Source organism: Neovison vison, chromosome 1 (genome assembly GCF_020171115.1).
Source record: "Neovison vison isolate M4711 chromosome 1, ASM_NN_V1, whole genome shotgun sequence".
NCBI lineage: Eukaryota > Metazoa > Chordata > Mammalia > Carnivora > Mustelidae > Neogale > Neogale vison.
In genome coordinates this window covers 286,616,103-286,637,341 of record NC_058091.1, presented here as the reverse complement: position 1 = coordinate 286,637,341, position 21,239 = coordinate 286,616,103, and the positions used below count along the sequence as shown (strand labels likewise).

The 21,239-nt window shown below is 45.8% G+C and overlaps 1 protein-coding gene across 2 annotated transcripts in view; it reads right to left on the bottom strand.

Annotated features, from left to right (window-relative positions):
* The window catches only part of LIFR (LIF receptor subunit alpha), an 83,800-nt gene extending 63,572 nt beyond the window's left edge, over positions 1 to 20,228 (bottom strand). Inside the window, exon 1 of one of the 2 annotated variants that reach the window (XM_044232520.1) lies at positions 20,062 to 20,228. The gene's annotated coding sequence lies outside the window, so the exon portion shown is untranslated. Of the gene's footprint in view, positions 1 to 19,208; positions 19,451 to 20,061 lie in introns of those variants that run through there. The other variant, XM_044232519.1, reaches the window with a different exon arrangement.
* Positions 20,229 to 21,239: the final 1,011 nt, after the last annotated feature.

The window sequence follows — 21,239 nt, the reverse complement described above, 5'->3', positions numbered from 1 at the left end:
CACAATGCCAGTTGCGAAAGTTATAGAATTCCGTGGCACATGCAGGAGTAACTGAATAAAGGAGCCTCAATGATGACCAAACCAGAATGGAAACCATCACAAACCATATTCACTGGCTGAACATCCTCCTGAAGTGAAACCAGCCCCTCACTACAGGTTTGCACTTGTTCCAGGAGAGAGATGTGTGTCCCATGAAGTGACAGGGCAGGTCCGAGGCCGCGGAGCTCTGGACCAGGTCCTGGGGACACGGACTCTCATCCTGGCTCCAGGGCTACAGAGCAGCGTGACTGAGGCAAATCCCTCAATCCCTGCCAGCCTCAGGCTCAGGAGCGAGGGCACAGAGGCCACTTCTGCTCAGTCCACAGGAGAAACTTCACAGAGTTAAGGTGTTAATACTGCACTCCCGCTGACAGGCGAAGAGCAAGCAGACAGACCAACACAAGGTCAGCGCCAGCGGCAGATGCCAATCAAGGACACCACTGAGAAGGTCAGCGAGGGGCAGACGGGGTGCAGGGTCCGCTTGGGGACAGCAGGACTAATGATGGTGTCACCAACATCTGCTTAACTGAACACAGGCAGGATGTAGAGAAAACTCTCTTCTGTCGTTAACATTTATGTAGAAAATGGTGAGTGTGTCACTTAAATCATACAATATTATGCTTGTGATCGATCTGACTTCTCTGCTAAGCAAAAATTTTGAGTGGACTCACTTGAGGCCAGGACAGTACAGGAATAGAATGTTCTAAACTATTTTAAGGGAAAAAGGACCAATGAACCTTGTCTCTGCTCCCTTCGAATAGAAACATTGCCAGAATTTACTATTTTCCCCACTGATGCCTTATTCCTAGAGGAGCACACATTTTTAGAGAGTTTCTGAAATTAGGATCATGGTCCCTTGCTGCAGCCGCAGAGGGCGAATCCAAGTATCTGGAAGGCAAAACGAGAGCAACTCTGCCCACAGGTGATGCAAACCGGAGCTCGTCAGCCTCACCTAGAGGGGGCAGCAGTGGGCCTCGTTTTGCCAGATTTTTCTGATTTTTCAAGTCAAAGTAGAAACCTGGGAATTTCTACGAAACCCTCAAATTTGTATTTAAGGAACGAATCTGTAGTTTTTAAATATTCTAAAAGCCCAACAAAATAGATCTTCCGACTGTATCCCACCCACGGGCCACTGATCTGTATCCTATGCAACATAATTATGTTAAAGGATTAAAAAAATGTCAACAAACCTTTTTAAGGAAACTGATCAAGCAGAATCAATTTATAAAACTGTTGGAATGGAAAGAAGAAGAAGAAAAAAACCTGTTCTTTGCTTCTTTTGTTTATGTTGTATCCTGACCTCAGCCTTAGGTTGTGACAGACCAACCCCTCGTGCAGAGCTTTCTGGCCCCTCTTGTGAAAACGGAACGTCACAAATGCACTGTGCTTTGCTTTCTCCTCTGCCCTGAGTACTCTGGTTCCAGCCTACATGAGGTTTTGGTCTTTTCCGGCCAGGATAGTTGAAAAGAGAGCTGGAAGAGGAAAGTAAAGGCAGAGGAGGACCAGAAACTGTGGTCCAGACAGATTTTGTTTAGTCTTGTGTTTTTCTTTTTGGTGGGGTGGGAGGGGAATGACGTGGGGAGGGGAAGGAGAAATGTGGTGGAGAGCTAGAGCATTCTGGGGCAGGACTCTCCCGCACCAAGGTCAGTGGGAAGAGGCCTGAGAAGCACCTGTAAGGTCAGGAAAACAGAAAATGAAGAGGACCCAGAGCATCTTTTACCTCAAGAGTCTATCCTGTTGCCATCCCAATGAGACACTTCCCTTGTCACTGCTTCACAAAAGGAACTGCACAATGGAGGGAGAAAAGCCACTTAACTACAAGGCAAGATAAACATGTCCCTGCAGATCACCAAACCTGCAGGAGAAGAGATGCTGGTATGTTTACCCCTAGGGAGGGAGACTGAAATGTAAAGTAAACAGTATCCATATTGCTCATTCATACTCCTTCTCTACTCTTTTCTATCAGGGGAGAAAAATACTGTTGAAAAACCGGGACCAGCAGCCTCTCTCCTAACTGCATTCCTCACCTCCAACCCTCCCCCTACCCCCCCACCCCCCCACCCCCACACAAGATCTTCAGTTCCTGGAGCACTGCCTCTGAAGGCAGCTTTTCAGGAACACACACTGCAGTCAGGGAGACTCCACTGTATTGTAGTGAAGTATCGGGATTTAAGCAGAGTGAGACATACCAGTGAGAAACACAAACCTGGCCAGTTTGGGAAAGTCGACTGTGAAGGGAGACAGTGAAGGTTTTTTCAGGAAGAGAGAAGCTTGAAGGAAGCCGTGTTTTCAAGGGATTAAGAAACCAGTGCAATAACAAAGACACGAAGAATTATCAACCTATATACTCCGCTGCAAGAAATTGAGTTCTCCAGGAGCCGACCAAGTACGCAGTACAGTCAATTTACAGTTATACCAAAGGACGCCATGGAGAGTAACTGTATAAAAGAAAATCTTAAGAGCTGTCAGGGAGAGGAAGGACAGCTGTACAAGGACTCCGAAATGAGAGCCTGGGACTCTGGCCCAGGACCGTGGGACTTGCTGCTGTGAGCCCGACAAGTCCTCCTCCATGACACAGGGACAGTGCCAGTGCTATCTTCACAGTAGGCTGCCGGGGCAGAGAGAGTAGACACGGGGTGTGTGGTCCCCAAACACAGTGTGGGACTGGAGGGGGACAGCAGACTTCCCAGAACTAAAGGCTAAAGAGAGCAGCTCCAACACTGCACGGTAAAATGACTTCCATACGTGAATTCTATACTCAAGCTAATAACTGAGAGGATAAAACACGTTTTATAAAGCTATGCCAGAGCTCAAAAGATAACAATTTCTACCAAAAAAGTGAGTTAGAAAACAAAATAAATAAATAAAAATGAAAGAGAAAACGAGAAAAATGATCCACAAAACCGTAGCCCTGAGCCCTCCCAAGCTGCCACATCCCTTTATGACTCCTTACATTTGTACAAATTTTCCTTCTGCCTGAATTCCTTTCTGGACTGCTCTCTGCCCCCTCACCCAGGGAAACCCAGCCTGGCAATAGGAAGAGCCCACGGTGGCCTCTGAGATCCTTCTGGGGTTCCCCAGCAGGTCAGCTGCTCCTTCTGCTTCCACAACATGTTAATGACCTACTTCAGGGCCTTCACAATGTGACCCGCTGCCAGCCCTGCTGTCAATGAAGGTTTCCCAGGACCCAGCCATGCCCACGTGTCTGCGTGCCACACACCCCTGCCCCGCCGGCTGCTTCCACGTTGAGTGTTCGGACTGCACAGCTTCCACAGACACTTGCAGGACTGGCAGAGTCTGAAATACTCGCGTACTATCCAGCCCCTTCCAGAAAGCCCGCTGACCCCCACACCAGGGCAGCACTTCCCGATTCTGTCATTCCTCCAGCAGCGGGTAAGAGGATGCTGCTTCCTCTAGGTTCACCGTGAGCCCTGCGACCCAGCGCAGCGCCTGGCACTGGGCAGACTTGCTCCAAAGTGGGCTGCTGGCTGCGCCAAGCACAGCCCAGGCTGGAACCCAAGGCAGAGCTGTGGTTCGCAAGCCGGGCCCGGAAGTGCCTGCGAGGCACGGAGGCCAGTGAACTGGGGTATCTCCATGTACTTTTAAGTTGTCAAAAGAAAATAGCAACATCACTGTCCGTCACTGTCAGAACCTTCAGCTCAAGGTAGTTAAGTTTCAACACCAGGCCATGCTACCCTCCTCTGAATGATCTTGTATTTTGCAAAGACAGGGTCACTGGTTACTACAATAAAACACAGGTACCATCCATTCAAAAATCCATGTAGAAATGGGAACAAGGGTGACAGTGTTCGACCCGTTCCCAAGGTTTGAGAAGCTACGCAGTGCTCCCTCCACAGGTTCACACGTGCAGCTTTTTAAGAAAAATAAAAATGGGATTTTTAAGAAAAATAAAAATGGGATTTATCTTTTTAACTGTTATGCATTATTTTTCCAAACTGCTACTCCAGTGTCAGGTCATAAATACTAGGTTGCTTGGAATTTAGTACCTCCTAAGAACTGTGAGGCTTTTTCTCTTGACCTGGGGGCACCGCAAAAACAGAGACACCGAGAGCCCTGTGAACCCCAAACGTGGGAATCCTACTGTCATCTGAATCCGCAGGCGGGAAAATAATCCTACCACGGACCTTCTGCTGTGTTACAGATCTTTGTAGACTCTGCAGGGGAACGTGTTTCCCCAAAAGCAGCACAGTTATTTCTTGGTCTGTGACTTTTTCAGGATCCTTAGTTCCTCTCCTTCAGTTCTGGTGATCTTCACCCCAGGGAGACATCCCCGTTCACTGAAGAGCCCACTCACTATGAACTGGAGCAAGTCAGAATGAATCTGAGTACCTCACTCGGGTGCCTGAATCCTTTGAAGACTCCCCACTGCTCCAACATCACGTTCCTGGCCAGCCTCAAGGACAAACCCCTCCAACAGTCTTCTCTGCTCCACCCTGCAACAGGCTATCTCCGGCTCCCCACATTGCCCACAGGCTTCAGGGGCTCCCCTCAAACCACTGCCTCTGTGGGATGGGCCCCATGGTCTTCTCCATGTGCTCCAGGATCCAACTGCAGCTCCGCCACGCCGCACTGACCAGTGATGTCTCCACGCTCGCCTCTGCCCTCCTTGGGGCTATCAGCGCTCCCGGCCTGCACAAGCCGTCAATGAATGCTAATGATGTCTAGCGACAAAAATGAACTTGCTCTTGCCTCCTCCCACAGGGTGAAACACCCTATTATTATGCCAAAGAAACGAGCTGAAGGACACTCCTCCTGCCAAGAGGGATCTTTAACTTGCTGGGGGAAAAGCCGTAGAGCAGCCAAACTTCAAAAAAGGATCTAAAACAGCTCTACTCCCCACTACCTGGTTCCGAACACTCTCACCAACAGCAAGATGATTATTATTATTTCCTTAATCTCTTCCAACTCTTAGGCCCTAAATGGCATTTCCTTGACTATGGAGTCAGAAGTACTTTTCATGGGTCTATTGGTAATCCTCAATGATTTATATGTAAGATGCTTATTCTGTCTTTTGCCCATTTTTTTCTAATCAGACATTGACCTTTTCTTCACTGCTTGATAAGAAACAAATCCTAACACCATACCATAACATGCAATGAACTGGTACCAGCACTGCAAATATTTCCAGTTTGTTTCCTTACCTTTCAGTGAGGTTTCTGTTCAACTTTAAGTCAGATTCCCTAATTTCATCCTTTATGGTTTCTGACCATGAACGCTTTCTCAAGCCAAAGCCGTATAAATGGTCACCTATATAGTTTTCCAGTCTATTTAAGCTTTTTTACATGTGAAACTTTAATCCATATGAAATTAATTTGGATGTAGGACGAGAGTCAGGAACCCAGGCTCCCCCCAGCCCCCCAAGGTCACACTTAGCCTAACACCTTCCATTAAATGATCCGTTCCTTCCCCCATGAACTAGAGATGCCCTGAAGAGAGCGCTTCTCCTCTGCTTCTCCTCCGCTTCCTTGGGGGACTCCCTTATTAGCCCACCACTAGCTCTTCACTGAACCGCATTATCTATTCTGTGGCTTAGTCGTTCACAACTCATGATCTCCACATCCGTACTTCCAGGACTGGCCTCTTCCCATTTACAGATTAACCCCCTGCCCACTAGGCAACTGTTTGCTTGTCTATACACCCCCAATTCAGAGGAGGTCCTGCGGGAGCGACAGAATCTTTTGATGCTACATATCCACTTAGCTAGCTCTTGGATCCCTCAGAATCTCCACAGGTATCAAATTACACTCACCTTCCCTTCCCGACCTGCTCTCTTATGCCCCAGTCCTGGTTCAGGGCACCAGTCTTTTCCTGGGTCACCCCAGAGAGAGTAACCCTAACTCCTCCTTCTTCCCCAGCCCTTCCACTGACTGGTCAGCTCTCCCTCCTAAAGGCGACCTGTCTCACTCCCTGTCCCTCACGCCTCTCTCCACATCCCCTGGCTCTGGCAGGCCCTCAGCAGCATCGTGGCCCAAGAACTTGAATGCTGGCTTAACCCACCCCGTGGCCTCCAGCTTCCACAGTGACTCTCCTGACTGATCAGCTTCTCCGTCTCTGACCCTCACTGTCCCTTCAAGCTCCGACCAGCAGCTCCGACTATAGGTCCAAAGTCAAAGTCCAACTCTGGCCCCACAGTCTGATCCTCCCCTTCAGCTGTTCTTGGGGCATCTTTGCCCCCTGGCTCTCGCAGACCATTCTGCCCAGTTCCTGGCATTCTTGTCGTGTTCCTGCTGCCCTTTGCTTGGTTTTGAGTTCAAGCATTTCTCACCCCACACCGGGTACTATGGACACTACTCTTTCCTTTCCTCCCACCCTCTCTTCCCATGAATTATGAGCTGCTGAGGAGCAGAACTTATCTTTACAACTCTCTTGCATCTAAAGGGTTTTTTATATGCACTATATATTCCAGATCTATTTAGTGAATTGAGCAAATCCATCCACACAGTGTCTTTGGGGAGGACTGAAAATACTTCGGTGACATCCAATTGTTTCTTTACATTCTGAAGAGAAAGCTGAACAGTAGGCTTTTGAATACACCTGTCGGCTACAGCAAACTTTATGAATAAAAAAATAAAATTGGGTCAAATTGTTGGAGGCTTTAAAAAAAAAAAACTAACATAGCGTAAAATGATCTTTAAAGTCCTTTCTAAATTCTAAAAGGGAAACAAATACTATGTAATAGTTTTGTGTGGTTGAAATGCTGGTTTTAGCTAAGTCCTCTATGATAATACAGAACTTACAAATATTATTTTTCAGACACCATGCATTGTTAATGCACTATTTACTATAGATAGTCACTGTTTTAAGTTATTTAAATGCAATTATCAGATTGAAGCCCCATAACCATCTGATGAGGTCAGTATCATTATTCTCCCCTTCTTTTTAACAAGGAAAATGAGGCACAAAGAGGTTTTTGACACTTGCCTGAGGTCACACATCTATTCAGGGGCAGAACTTGGATCTGATTCCAGGCCTGATTACCAACTTCATCTCTGCAGTGTGATACAAAAATGAAAAACGTGGCGTGGAAAACTCACTGAACCGGAGTTGCGAGTCCTGGGCTCCAGTACCTCGTCCACCATGGCCCAGGTGGCAGATATGCGACCTTAAACAACTCTCCTCACCTCTCTGGAATCACACCATGATGATCCAGGGCCTACCTTCCCTATTTTCCATATGCTAAGAAATGCAGAGCTGTTTTAGTCTTAGGACACCTTGTCACCTTGAACTAGCAGATCTGGAATGCCAGGAGGGACGCTGCTCTCCTCCACGCTGCCCAGCTGACCACTGCTCCTGGGGGGGAAATTCCACCTGCTCTCCCAAGCACTGCCAGTCATCACATCATGTCCAAGGTCAAACAGCCTACGTTCAGGGAACAAAAGAGCAAATGACTACCACCTTCTTATTCTCCTCCCAACTCTGAAGTACGCTCCTAACTGATTAGCTCTTTAACTCAGCAGACAGGTGCAAACTCAAACCTACTTGGAGGACCAGCCCAATGCAGTGAGTGAGGCTGGCCACAGGGACGAACACAGAGTGCACAGCTGTGGCAGGTAGCTCCCAGATGCAGCTTTATTCTAGGCAACTGCCATGTAGGAACATGGGTCCAGTGCAGTCAAGACCTTCATGGTTTTCAAAAAGGGATGCAGGGATGCAGGTTTGGTTTGGTTTGGTTTGGTTTTGTAATGTGAAATCTCCTTATTTTTAAATGCTGGCAAGTACTTCTTTATGAAACACTATGTGGGCCAAAGAAAACACATCTGTAGGCCAAGTACAGTTCGTAGGGCACCAGTTAACAACCTGTTTTCAAAATGTATTGGCATTAAAAAATTCTTGACTTGCTGTTGAAATAATCTTAAAATATAAACTGTTTCAAGATTTGTATTTCAGTGTACAGATATTGACGAAAATGCGCCTGAATGTTTTCTTAACGTTCTTTGGGGCTGGATTCTCAAAGCTCTCCTCTCCCAAAGAATTCAAATGGTCCTTTTCTGTTCTTCAGGGTATTATTTAATTCCAAATCTCCAAGTGCTAAACATCACCTTAGAATGCAAATGCTTCTCAAAAGAAAAAAATAAAAGGAAAAAAAGAATGAAAAGAGAAACTTGAGCTTTTGACCACCATCAGCAGCATCTTCAAGGCTTTTACAAGCCCAGGACTTCACCTTATGCTCACTTGAAACTTCTAACAGAGTGGAACAGAGAATGAAAAATGCAACAGAATTGATTTCTGGCCAAACTGTTTGGGAAAGGGATGTTCTGTGGGCCGTACTATCAAGAAAGCAGATTCTACAGACGAGAGCCACGTGCGCTTGACGCTGATCCCGGCTAAGAAATACAGAACATGTCAGAAAAGGGACCCTAGGCCAATGTACTTCAGCCCCACCACACCCCCTCACCTGATGAGGATGCCCACCTGGGAAAGCAAGCACCAGAAACAGGAGGTATTTGAAGAGTACAGTATCTCTTCTAAATGCCTGAAGTGTCCTCATGAGCAAGAGATACAGGTTGTATACCAAAGAGTAAATAAAGGGGTTTTTTTTCACTACCACATGCTCAACCTTACTCGAGGGGGGGCTAATTATTGGATGCTGGACAAAGATTACTAACAGACATGACAGTTCTGCTTTTCTTGACCTTTTCAATGATGAACTGGATGCTGACACAGGAATCACACTCATCAAATCTGTGGATGAAAAAAATGGGCAAAATAGCAAATATGTTGCATTTAATAATGAGGATCCTAATAAACTAATTCAGTCAACTAGTCCAAAAGATAATTTAGCAGTGCTCATTTCAGGGTCCGAAAACAAATGATGCAGAGGCTGATGACGGCATCCCGTGCAGAAAGTGAAACACAGGCCGGGAGAGAGATGATTTAGCAGTAACACGTGGGAAAAACACAGACGACGGATCAAGTAGAATGGGCCAACAATGGCATGTAACTGCTGAAACAGGGACAAGGACAGCTCTTGTGTGTCATTTTACCACAATGCCTAATACCCTGTCCTCCAGTGGCAGCAAAATGGGGGGATTCACTTCCAGTCTGAAAAATCAGCCGGTAGGTAATCCAACAGGAAGGTGTTCTTCATTCCAAACCTAAGCGGTTCTTGTCTTTCCTACTGCCCAAATCGTTTCAAGTTCTTGCTTCAACATAAATCTCACTCCACATGGTCTTATCCCATCTCTCCGTGGGTGTGCCTGCTCCCAACTGTCTTCTCAGCTTCACTGAGGGACAAGTGACCGAACAGGATACATCTCACGTGTACAACCTGCTCATGTGATGATATACACAGTGAAATGACAACACGATCAGGTTAACAGACATGTCTACCACCTCACAGTTACCTTTTTGTGTGTGGAGGGGGTAAGTAAACGTGCTTAAGATCTGGTGTCATAGCAATTTTCAAGCACCCATTACGAATTTAACTACAGGCACCATGCTGTCCATGAGACCCCCAGAACTCCCGCATCTTGTAACTCAAAGTTTGTACCCTGTGGCCAACATCTTCCAGACTTCAACTGCTCCCTATGTTATAATACCACCCACGCTCAGGGACCCCTTGAACACTTAGCAACCTAAGGGTAGGGCACCAGCAGATCTGTGTCCGGGAGCGCTGAGGACATGGGAATGCTTCGGCTGAGTCTAATCAGAAGCTTCAAGAAAGGGCAGGGCAGACTGGGTACGAGAAGAGCTTGCGGCCTTCCCCACTGTTGTGTGCTGCTGGTGTTAAGAAGGAAAATCCAGACAGACTTGAAGGACTGGGCCTGCTGGGGACCTCTTCCCCTCAGCCTAGGCTACTGCAGGGCTCCTCACCGGCTCGGATTCCCACGCCTGCCGCGGCACAACCAGGAGTCATCTTTCTGAAATGCTGGTCTCACGTGCCTGAAATTTTCCATCACTCTCCTGACCCACTGGAAAAGGGGCCAACTTGAGCTGAGACACGAGGCTCTCCACTGTTTCATGCCACCTAACCTCCCACTCCCACCTCTGCGCACATCGCCCCTGTGCTCAGGTCCCACCAAACATGCCAGACTGGGCTGTCCTGTGCGTCACCGCACACGATTACGCTCTGCCCAGAATCTGTCCTTGCCCATTTAACAAAGAGCAACCCACCCTTCCAACTAAGCTCGCGCTGCCCCACATCCAACGTCCCCCAGTGTCTTTTATTATTGGTCTCCAGAACAGAGACAAATTTCAGTTGCCATTGACCATCTAGATTGTCACTGTTGCCCACCTCGTAGTAAAAGATATTTCTTATTGTCTCTCCCAAAAGCACAAAGGGCAGATCAGACCCACTCAGCCAGGCACCTGACCTTCACTGCACCTAGCATTTGAGCTTCTGATCCCAGCAATACAGCCCTTGGAATGTCTGAGTAGAGCAACACAGCCCCGACTACGCGGCAGTAAGCTGAAAAGTTCCCAAACAGAGACATCTGTACTTTTATCAAAGCTGGCATTTGAGAAAAGGCAAGCGGGCTAAATGCAATGTCTACCCAACAGCCTCCTGTCTGCATGTCAACACAGCTTGGCTGCTCTCTTCTTGCCAATACATACCCAGTCCGTCGCACTGAGAGAAAGCAAGAGTGCTTCTTTCTGGAAAGCGATCGCCCCTCAACCAAAAAAAAAAAAAAAAAAGAAAAGGAAAGCTACTGCTGGTTCCAGTGGGGGCAGGAAGGAGGGAGTAAGGTGGACCATGGAAAGAAATCATGACGGCAGGCAGAAAAAAACATGAGATAAGTGACATGACTTAACCTTCCATGCATTTTAGAGGCACGAGGATAAAAGACTGGTGAAACCATCTTCTTTTATTAGGGCCAGATGAGGGAAAGCATGAAATGCAAGGTCACTGCTTGTCATGAAAGTTCTGAGGCTTCCTTCGTGACTACTGCAGCTACTTTAGGTCAGAATTTGTCAACTGTTGCCAACTTCAGAACTGTCCTCGCATTAGGAAATTCCAAAATTAATGCCGTTTGGTGTATTTTAAGCTGCATGCTTTATTGCCCCCATCCTCAGTAAGATCACAGGCTAGAATTTCGCGAATGGGATACCCATGAATTCCATTCGTCCTGAATTTATTAGTAGGAACCCATCTCAATAATTTTATAAAAGATAACATCAAAAAGGCAAGTCCTTCACAGAAGAAACACGGTCCCAATTTTAAGACTATCAGCCTAGGATCTTCTCACATGTGTATAATGTAAATCATCAGTAAATCCTCAGTGAAGGAAATAACCTTCTCTGCTCCTCATGTCATTTGTAGAGTAAGCAGGAGGCAATGCTTGTGTTCACTGAAAAGAAACATCACAACAAAGTTTCTTTCAGAACTGCAGGAGAAGAAATAAGGCCTGCCTGTCAGTTGTGGCAATACCATTTACTGAGTGTGTGAGTGTGCACCTCCTGGCAGGGCCCTGCCACCATACTGCACACTTTCCATGTCCTGCAAATGAAGGGGGATACCTGTCCTGGCCTCTGCTCTGTAGCTGAGCCTACCCACTGCCGGGGGGGGGGGGGGGGGGGGGGGTGTTAAAGAAAAAAAAAGGCCCCTAACAGTTACTTAATGAGTCAATCACATTTCATTCCAACTCTACAAAAGGAAAGATCCGATCTTGACCTTCAAGAACTTACCATACGAGACTACTAAAGACAGAAACAGAAGGGGGAGGGAAAAAAAAAAAAAGCTTTCAATTCAAAATAAAATTTCTTGGCAATGGAAAGAATTTCGGTTTTAAAGTAAATAAAAATTCAGCAAAATTATTTCCCAGTGACCAAAAGCAATGAAATATTTTGTCAGAATGTCCCAAAATGCTTTTCACAAGAGTCTGATAGAACCTGTAAAACAAGTTATTCTGCTTAGAAATTCTGTATTAATAGGAACATAATATTGGCCTTAATCATATCAGATTAGTGAAGTCAAGATAACATTTATCGAGCACACCTGCACATACCTGAGCTGGATAGCATTGTTCCCATTTTACAGACAAGCACAGAGACACAAGACACAACTTGCTCAAGTTCACATAACCCGTAAATGGGAAACAGCATCTAATCCCATTCTCTTAACTATATAACATGCTTTAGATAAAGGAAATGAGGAATATTGTAATAAAAATATAATAGTCACCTGCAATTTCAACACACAAAGATAATCTCATCTAACATTTGGTATATAATTTTCCTGGCATTTTACCAAATTGTATACACAGACAGACACACACACACATGCTTATTCTCTCATATTTACCCTCCAAAACAAATAGCCAAAAAACTTAGGTCAATTTACACATGCCATTTTGCAATCTGCTTTTTCAGTTTGCAAATTCTGATTTTCTTTCACATCAGTAAATTACTCCCCTACCTCACTGTTAATAAATAAAGGGCTCTCTGTTACATGTACATACCACAGTATTTGTAGCTAATCTCCCTATTATTGAGCACTTAAACTGTTTCTAATTTACAACTATCATAAACAAAACTATGAAAACCATTTTTGCAAATTAGAGGGCTTTTTCTCTGTGTACTTTGTGGGGAGGTCACCAGAATCTGGAGATGTGTTTTTCCCAAACTTCAGAGAGCACCCCTTCCCAATTTTGAGACACTCCACCAAGCAGACTTCCCACCAAGAGTCACTGCTGGCAAGAAAGCTACCGATGTGAATACAGTATCGGTAAACACTGTGTAGGTAAGAACCACTGCTACAGATTGGTCTCTGTACACATACTTATTTCTTTTTCCTTAGTTTAAATTGCTCATGATGGAAATGCCTGACTAAGGGACACTGCGCATTTTTGAGGCTTTCCATGAGTAATACAAAATTGCCCTCCTGGAAAGTTATGACAATTGAAACACCCACCACCAGCATTTGAAAGTGACAATTCCCCAAACCCACCAGTTGGCTAGACTGGTTTTTAAACAATCAAATCCCTATATAGCCTCAAGTTTTAAAAATAGTGAAACTATTAGTAAAACATATTTAGAAAAACGGCAAACAATTCAGACAACAAATGCTGTATTTTAAAATACGTATGTTTTCAAGTAGGAAATATAAAACGTTAATGACATCAAATCCCAGCCGACTGAGCTTACGAAATGACAATTTGAAAATTTAGTGAAATCAGGCTCAGTAAGGTACCACGCTGCTAAGTAAAACCCCACATCTTCGCTTGCCTATCTGGCTAGTAATAGGCTTAATATTGAAGGGTTTAATAGCAATATGCCATATTTTTTAAACAGAAACTCATGAAATTGTACATTCTTTCAAACTTTATAAATACTGTACTATCTTATAGTCAATATGGCAATCTGAAGTTGTTAAAATCCTGTAGATATTCATTTATCAACAAATACCCTAATGCCTACTATGGGCTGGACAATGTTCTCTATTGAGGACACAGTGATGGAGCCCACAAAGTCCCTGCATTCAATGAGCGGCTATTCCGGCAGGTGGGGAGGGGGATGTTCAGGACCCTTCAGGGAAGAATCAGCAAATAATGGTTACAGTGCCAGTCTGGAACCACTGGATTCTTGGGCAAACTGTAACCTCTCTGGATCTTCATCAGTGAACAAAGACGTTGACCAGATGACCCACGACTTCTGGCTCTCAAATTCCAGACTTTGTTCGGTTTTGTTTGAATGTTTAAGTTCTTATTACTGATAAGAGCTTTGCATTTTAAGCTCTATATAGTACCACAAAATCTGAACATAGATTTCCAAAAAAGATAATTTTACACCTACAGTAAAGAGTAAAACTCTGGTGGACCCAGGTGTCTTCAAAAAATCAACACAGGACGGGTTCCAATTAGATGACTATGTAAGCTCCCAACTTTAATGGTTTCTTTAAAGAGGTTTCTGAAATGTCCCTGCCTCCTTCCCTTCTGTACGGCACTATAAATACTGAGAGAATGAGATGTGAAACAGGACCTCACTGGTACCGCAGAAGCCTCCTAGCTTGCGGCCAGGAATGGCTGGCACCGCTTTCAGGAGGCACCCTGGTGCCCTCAGGGGCTGCAGCACTGGTGGACACTCACTCCTCTGCAGTTTACACCCACCCTCGACTCGGTGGACACACAGCATTCTGTCTGCAGAACGTCTACAGCTCACGGCCCCATTAGCATTTCTAATATTAGAAATGGGAAGCACTTCTTCTGCCACCACTTGTTATTTTCCACCAGATGTTCCTGCCACCACCATTTCAAAGTGTCCTCAGATCCAGAGTCTCCCTGCGGGCTGCTTCGCACAGCAGTCAGAGGAAATGCACATCAAGGGGCCTCAGCCTCCAAATACCCCCTTTAGGGAAGTGCCACACGCCCACTTTCAGGAAATGATATCGCCTCCTTGTGGTTTGTCCAGATACTGCCACTTAATAATCCAGAGAGAATCTCAATTACAGGCACAGAGGATGATTCCAAGATTCTTCTGCACCTGGCCTACAAACCAGGAGAACGGTTGTAAAAGCCAAGATTTTTCTCACCTCAATGCAAAATTCCATGAAAAATACACCCACCAGAGATTTTTTTCTCAACTTTCAACACAAAACCATAAAACAGTATCTGATCAACACCTTTGCTCAAGTGAGGGACATGAGCAGCAACGATTGGTGAGAGGGTTTATGTGCTGTAATTTTAGATAATGTAAGACAAATTTGAATTCCTGCATCTCTATAGTATACAGAGGAAACAGAAGGAAAGTAGTAGAAGTACTTTAACTCAACCATCTAAGCCGCTAAGTCACAACCAGTTACATATAAAACAGATGTGCACATGCTTCGGCTACATGAAGAGCTTTTACTGCAGGGACAGTGACAAAGGACAAAGCTGACTCTCTTTAAGCCTTAGAGTCGTCGTGGAAGCCATCCTTTACATAGTGTTTGCACAGAGCTTATGAGAAAAAATTGGAAAGATAAACCTAGACACAACTTATTGGTTCTGGCATCAACCAATTAGAACAGCAAATTAAACAATTCAGAACCCTCATTCCGCAAGATGACAAAACTCCTAATGGCAGACAGAAGCCAAAAGTCACGGTCAAGAGAAAGATAACAGATTCTTATTAGACATGTGTAACAATTACTTGGCTCAAAACTCATTTCCCACTCTTTCAATTAATATAAAGGAACATGTTTTTAGAATGACAAACAGATTAGAAATTGGGAAGAGGAAATACCACGGTTCCTGATAGTCCCTAAAATAGAGCATGAACACATTCTTCCTGTGAGAATAAAAGTACCTGCATAGAGTACATATATTTTATTTGCTCATTAGCCTGACATCTGCCCAAAGGAATTAATGTATTCAGTATACAAAAAAGGGGGGGGCATCTTTGAAAATTTTATACTAAAGCAGCCAGCGAATCTACTGAAATCAAAGATGAAACTTCTGACTACATCACTCAGAAATCACTATAATGTCCTGGAAAATTAGGTAGGTTTTTAAGGCTTCATGCTTAATTTCATGGAAAAGCAAATGCAACCAGTGTTTAAAAAAAAAAAAAAAACTAACTTTGAGAGAATGATGTATGTAACTGATTTGGTAACATCAAGGGCCAGAGCCAAAATGGAAAGCTCAAATGAAACTCCTGAATCTAAGCAGTTTGACCAAAACCAGGCAAGGTTATTTTTTTAAACTCTGATTATTCATTAATTCAACAGATATTCCCAGCCCATCCTGACCTAAGCTATTCCTGGTGGTAAGGAAGAATGGGGAGCGATCAAACCCCGCCCATTCTCCTGGAGCATCCGGCAGGTGGAGGACCACCACCATCCAAGGCCTATTCCATGTCAGCAAACATTCTTTCACACACACGTGAACACCCAGTGCACCAAATGCAGTGCCTGCTGGCTCTGGCCTGCCCCCATCCCCTTTCCATCATAAACCCCAGCCACAGAGACAGCCCCAGTACCTCCCAAGAGAGGGGCTCAGACCGCCCCCTGCAGGGCCTTTGCACTTACTGTTCCCTCTGCCTGAGCCACTCTTCCTTCAGACCTCTAAACACAGATGTCTTCCCTCATTCAACTCTGTTCAAATCTCTCCACCTAAGAGCTAGAGTGTTCCAGGGCTGCTCAATCTAAAATAACGGCCCCCATTCTGCCCCTCTTCACTACATAGCACTATTTGGTATTATCGCCCTTATTGCTTCTCTGTTTTTTCTTCATCTCCCCCAGTAAGATGTGAACTCATTTACAGCGGGTCTGTCTACTCTGTGCACCGCAATATCTGCAGTCCCCATCAAGCTGTCTGCAATGTAACAGATGCTCCTATATACTTATTTAAGAAGAACGAATATAGGCAATATTAACAGTTTTGTACTACAATGGTAGGTGCCACATAATAAAGGGAAAACACCTTAAATGCTAGAAGAGTTGATCAGTTGGAAAAAACTATAGCTTACAGGAGTCTTAAAACACTAAAAAATAAATATAATGAATATTTACAGGTCAACACTGGCTAATGCTCAACTTTTACGATGTATTAGGCACAATCTCTAGGATTAGCAGTACAACTTATTTTATTAAGTCAGCAAATGTTCACAGCCCATCCTGACTGAGGCTGTTCCTGGGGGTGAGGAAGGATGAGAAGCAATCAGCCCCTGTCCATGCTCCTGAAGGTGGGGGTGTTAAAAAGCACTCTAAGATGTTCGTTTTTAATTTAAATGAGCCAAGTATTTTCTGAAAGCATGGCCCCCCTCAATAGTTACTCATACCCTTCTCCCAAACTGCAACAACATTAAATAGGAGATATTAGTGATAATCTACAGAAGGCAGGCATTTTAGTGCCTAATGGTAAATAAGCCCTATGGAACCAAAACTGCCTTCATCTTCAATTTAATCAAAGGCACGTCTTTTCTCCAGGTTCGGAAATATTTAACCTCTTTTAAATTTTTCTTACAGATTCTTCTTTAGAGTTTATGTATGGTTTTGGTTTTTTTTTTTTTTTCCTCAGAACAAAGAGGCAGGGTGTTAAATCAAGGTGTATGACTTTAGTTCCTAGCCATCATGGATCAGGCTTCCCCACAAAGACACCAGAGATCCTAATGGATCTCTTTGAAATTACACAAAAGCAAGAGGTGTATACTGGAGAGTAGGGGCATTTGTTTCCTGGAATGTGAGGCAAAGAAGTCAATTACTGCTCCTCTGGGCCTTTGGGAATAATTAAAATCCACTTAAAAACCTTAAAAACGATTGTTTTACAAAAATTTTACAACAAGGTATTAGAAACAATCTACACATATCTCAATAAAATGGGGGTTAAATAAATAATGGTTCAACCCTTACTGGAGTACTCTCAGCAGCTCTTACAGAATGAGACAGCTCTTTTAAGTACTGATAGAGGGACTGCCAAGATTTAGTACTCTAAGGGAAGGGCTCGGGGCTGGTGCAGAACAGCTTATACAATGTGTCCTCCTTTGTGGAAAGACAAATAAAAAGAACACATACAAAATGTTTATACTAGCATAAGCTATATCTGGAAAGATATACACAAGGAACTAGTAACCCTGGCTCCTGGGGAGAACAGGGTGCTATGTTTCAGAGAGGGGAGAGAGATATACAGTTTGTGCTCCAGATCTTTTTATGTCTATTCAATCTCCTACAGCGGGCACAGAGTGCCCGTCGCACAAATTAATCCAATACATTTTAGTATCAGAATAATTTTGCCAACGTATTATTCAGGAATGATCATCAAAAGTACAGGCTTTCAAAAATCACAGAAGTTTCACTTGACAGCAAGAGTTCCTGATCGTAATTCCCAGAAGAGAATCCAAGTCTCCACTAATTAGAGAGGCTAGCTTGTGATCTCACCTATTACAAAGCAAATAAGCCTCAATTCAATTCTTGGAAGGGAAAGAGCTGCTAAGTTCACCTTGAAAGCATACCTCGTATTTAAATTGAGCTTGTTACTACCTAATGAAGCCTCCAAATTAACACAGTTTCCACCTAATGATAAAACAGAAAAGTCAATGTAAAAAACAAGAGCAGAATGGAGTTTCTGAAAACACTATACTACTTATTCCCTTCTTCTGCCAGGCTTAGACAAGGAACCCTCTGATATTAGTGAAAGAGAATTTCACTTCTGTGGCAAAATAATAATTTTAAGGGGAGGGGCAAACATCATTTGCACTATACAAACGCTTTAATTTTTCATTTGTAAGGGATGGAAATTTGCTTAAAACTCAAGTTAGGATTCATTTGTGAACCCCTGACTAAACGATAGTACTATATCAACATTACTTTTACTCCAAGCAAAACTTTTAAATGAAAGACAAACCTGAAACTGAAAATGAACATGTCAGAAGACAGATCTTAAACTGAAACCCTTCTGATGAAAAATGTGTTAAAAGAACACATAAAAAGAAATGCAAAAAATTAATTTCTATACAAATGCTACTCAATAATCGTACACGTTATATCAATATTTGCCTGCATTAAACACCCTCACAAAAAGGCACACTAAGATACCCAACTAAGAATAAAGACCTTATATATATACTTCGGTAGCGGAAGATGGGGGACCAGAATCACATTATTCAAGCCCAGACGTAAAGCACAGCCACTAGAAATGCAGTTTTCTGTCGGGGTAAGGATTCAAGATTCCAGCTCCCCACTTTCAGACAATATTATCAGAAGCCGCATCTTTCATGAAACCCAACTTTGAGCACTAACGCTTTAACTCTGGATTTTTTGAGCCTAGTGCCTTCGGATATAAACACACAAAAATACAGGTAAATCAAATACAGTATAAATAAGGGAAGAAAGGAGGAAGAAGTGGTTTCATGAAGAGCTGAAGTACGGGATCACGAAAGCAATCGGTTGATTCCATTTCCAAAGTTAAATAAATATTAAAGCTCCCTCCCCCAGGTAGCCTATGGTCTCAGAACTTACTGCTCTATGTGGGGCAGAAGTTCGCAACCGCAGACTAGGCGCCCTCCGGGACGCGAGGTGGCCCAAGGGCGCGCGGAGAGCGGTGCGACCCGGAGCGCTTCCCCCTCCCCCGTCCCTCCTCGCGGACGCCCCCAGACCAGAGCCGACCGCAGCGCTGCCCTCCACCCCGCCCGAGCCGCCAGGCGCTCGCGGCAACGCGCCCACGGGACCGGGCTCCGGGCTCCCTGGCTCCCGCTCCCCACGCCCCGCGCCGCGCCCACCCGCCTCCGGCACTCACGGGCCGCTGCCGCGCCGCTATCTCGCCATCCCCCGCCGTCCGCTCGGCCGCGTCGGCCGCCGCCCGGAGGCTGCCCGGAGTCCGCAGTCGCCCGGGGACTGGAGGCGAGGAGGAGGGGGGCCGGGCACAACCCGCCGCCGCCGCCGCCGCCGCCTCGCCTCCCCTGCCCCAGCGCCGGGCTGCTCCAGGCGGCCACGGGCTTGGGGCCGCCCGCTGCCCTCCGCGAGCCCCGGGAGTCGCCGCCGCCGCCAGAGCCCGCTGGAGGTAACGCTAACGGCCACGGCCGCGGCCAAGACGCTTCAGCCGGGACTGCGGCGCGCGGGGGCGGTGCCTGCACGCCGCTCGGCGGGGGGCGCTGCTGTCCCGGCCCCGCCCCCAGAACCGCCCCGCGCGCCCCCGCCGGAAGCCGCCCGCGCGCCCCCGCCGCCACAACCCCCCTATCCCCTCCCGCGCCCGGCCGCGCGCGTCCGGCGCTCGCCTGCGGGGCCGCCCCTGGGAGATGGAGGAGTGCGGCGGCGCGCGGAGTCGGAGCGCCAAGGGTGGCGCTTCCGCGGAGAGTCCTGGCCGGAGGGAGGCGGATCTCGGAAGGTCGTGGAGGAGCCGGAGAGAGCGAAGCGGACGGAGCCGGTGTAAAGCCTTACGGAAGGCCGACCGAGCGCGCGGCGGCCCTGCGGGGAAGGAGAGTCGCCCCCCAAATAATGTCAGTGCCCATTGCCCTACATTGCCTAGAGGATTGGAAAGTGTGGGGCCGTGTTTTCGCCTCCCCTGTAAAAACCCATGAAAACCAGCTTCTGCGCCTCCTCGGGGGTAGCGGTTGGGGGGGAGGGGCGATCACTTAGATTTTTTGAGTTACCTAAAATGCGCCCAGCGCTGGGGCCCTGCCGCTCAAGCCATCTTCCTTCTCGGTGGTGCAGGGCTCCCTCCGTCCTGGAGGGCCCGCGGGGGCATTCTGATAATATCCTGGAGCCATCTAGTCTTGCCTCCAAGGCGTGGTGGGCTTATTTGTACAGAGAAGAAACGGATCCCTTAATGGGGTGAGATTTTTTCCTCCGTGCATTGTTCCCATTTCCGTAGTTTCACTTGGCCTCGATTTTCTTCCAGAGTAATGCACCAAATGAAATTAGCTGGAGAACGCTTGATGGCGCAGAATCATGGTTTGAAGATGTTTACACTCCATGCCGGACGCGTTTGATGGTGTTCTCTTCGGCACAATTAATTTTGCAAAGTTCAGAAATGTGCCAGATAGAGCCCTTGGCACGCAGATTCACAGGGCTCTGCAGACACACCTTCGATAGGAAACCAGCTTGTTTGTTTTCATTTGTGATTTATTTGCTACACCAGCACCAAGGCCAGTGTGTTTTCTAGAGAACTTTGGGTGAAATTCTCACAGTTTTTAAATTGGCAAAATGAAGCTTATTTTCTGAAATAACATTTCCTTGTAACTAAAATGGGCAACAAAACACCTGCAAGAATATTCATGGAAAAAGTAAGCTTTAGGGACAATAACATGGGTTTCACAGTAAGACATGGTCCCTGCTATTGTCCTAAGGGCCAATGCCATCCATGTGCATATTTTATTTTGCTTTTTTATTCCATGTGCGTATTTCGAACACCAAAACTAAATGCTGCCTATTGTCCCTAAGATCTTGTTTGGAAAACATGCTTCTATTAAGTGTACCTGAAGCTCTGTTTAGGATGTACCACGTTGCTTTTTGTTTATCCCTGTTCTTGAGTCCATGATGGTTTGGGAAATTTATCATTATTCGTATTGGGGACTCTTACAACTGTCTTTTCCAGTAGGCACAGTGCCTAGGTTCCATAATAGTTTAGAGTGCAGTTTCAAAGGGAAAAAATTAACATTAAGATTTAAGAAAGTGTTTTAATATATTTTAAAGAATTTTGTCTTTAGGGGCGCCTGGGTGGCTCAGTGGGTTAAGCCGCTGCCTTCGGCTCAGGTCATGATCTCAGGGTCCTGGGATAGAGTCCCGCATGGGGCTCTCTGCTCAGCGGGGAGCCTGCTTCCCTCTCTCT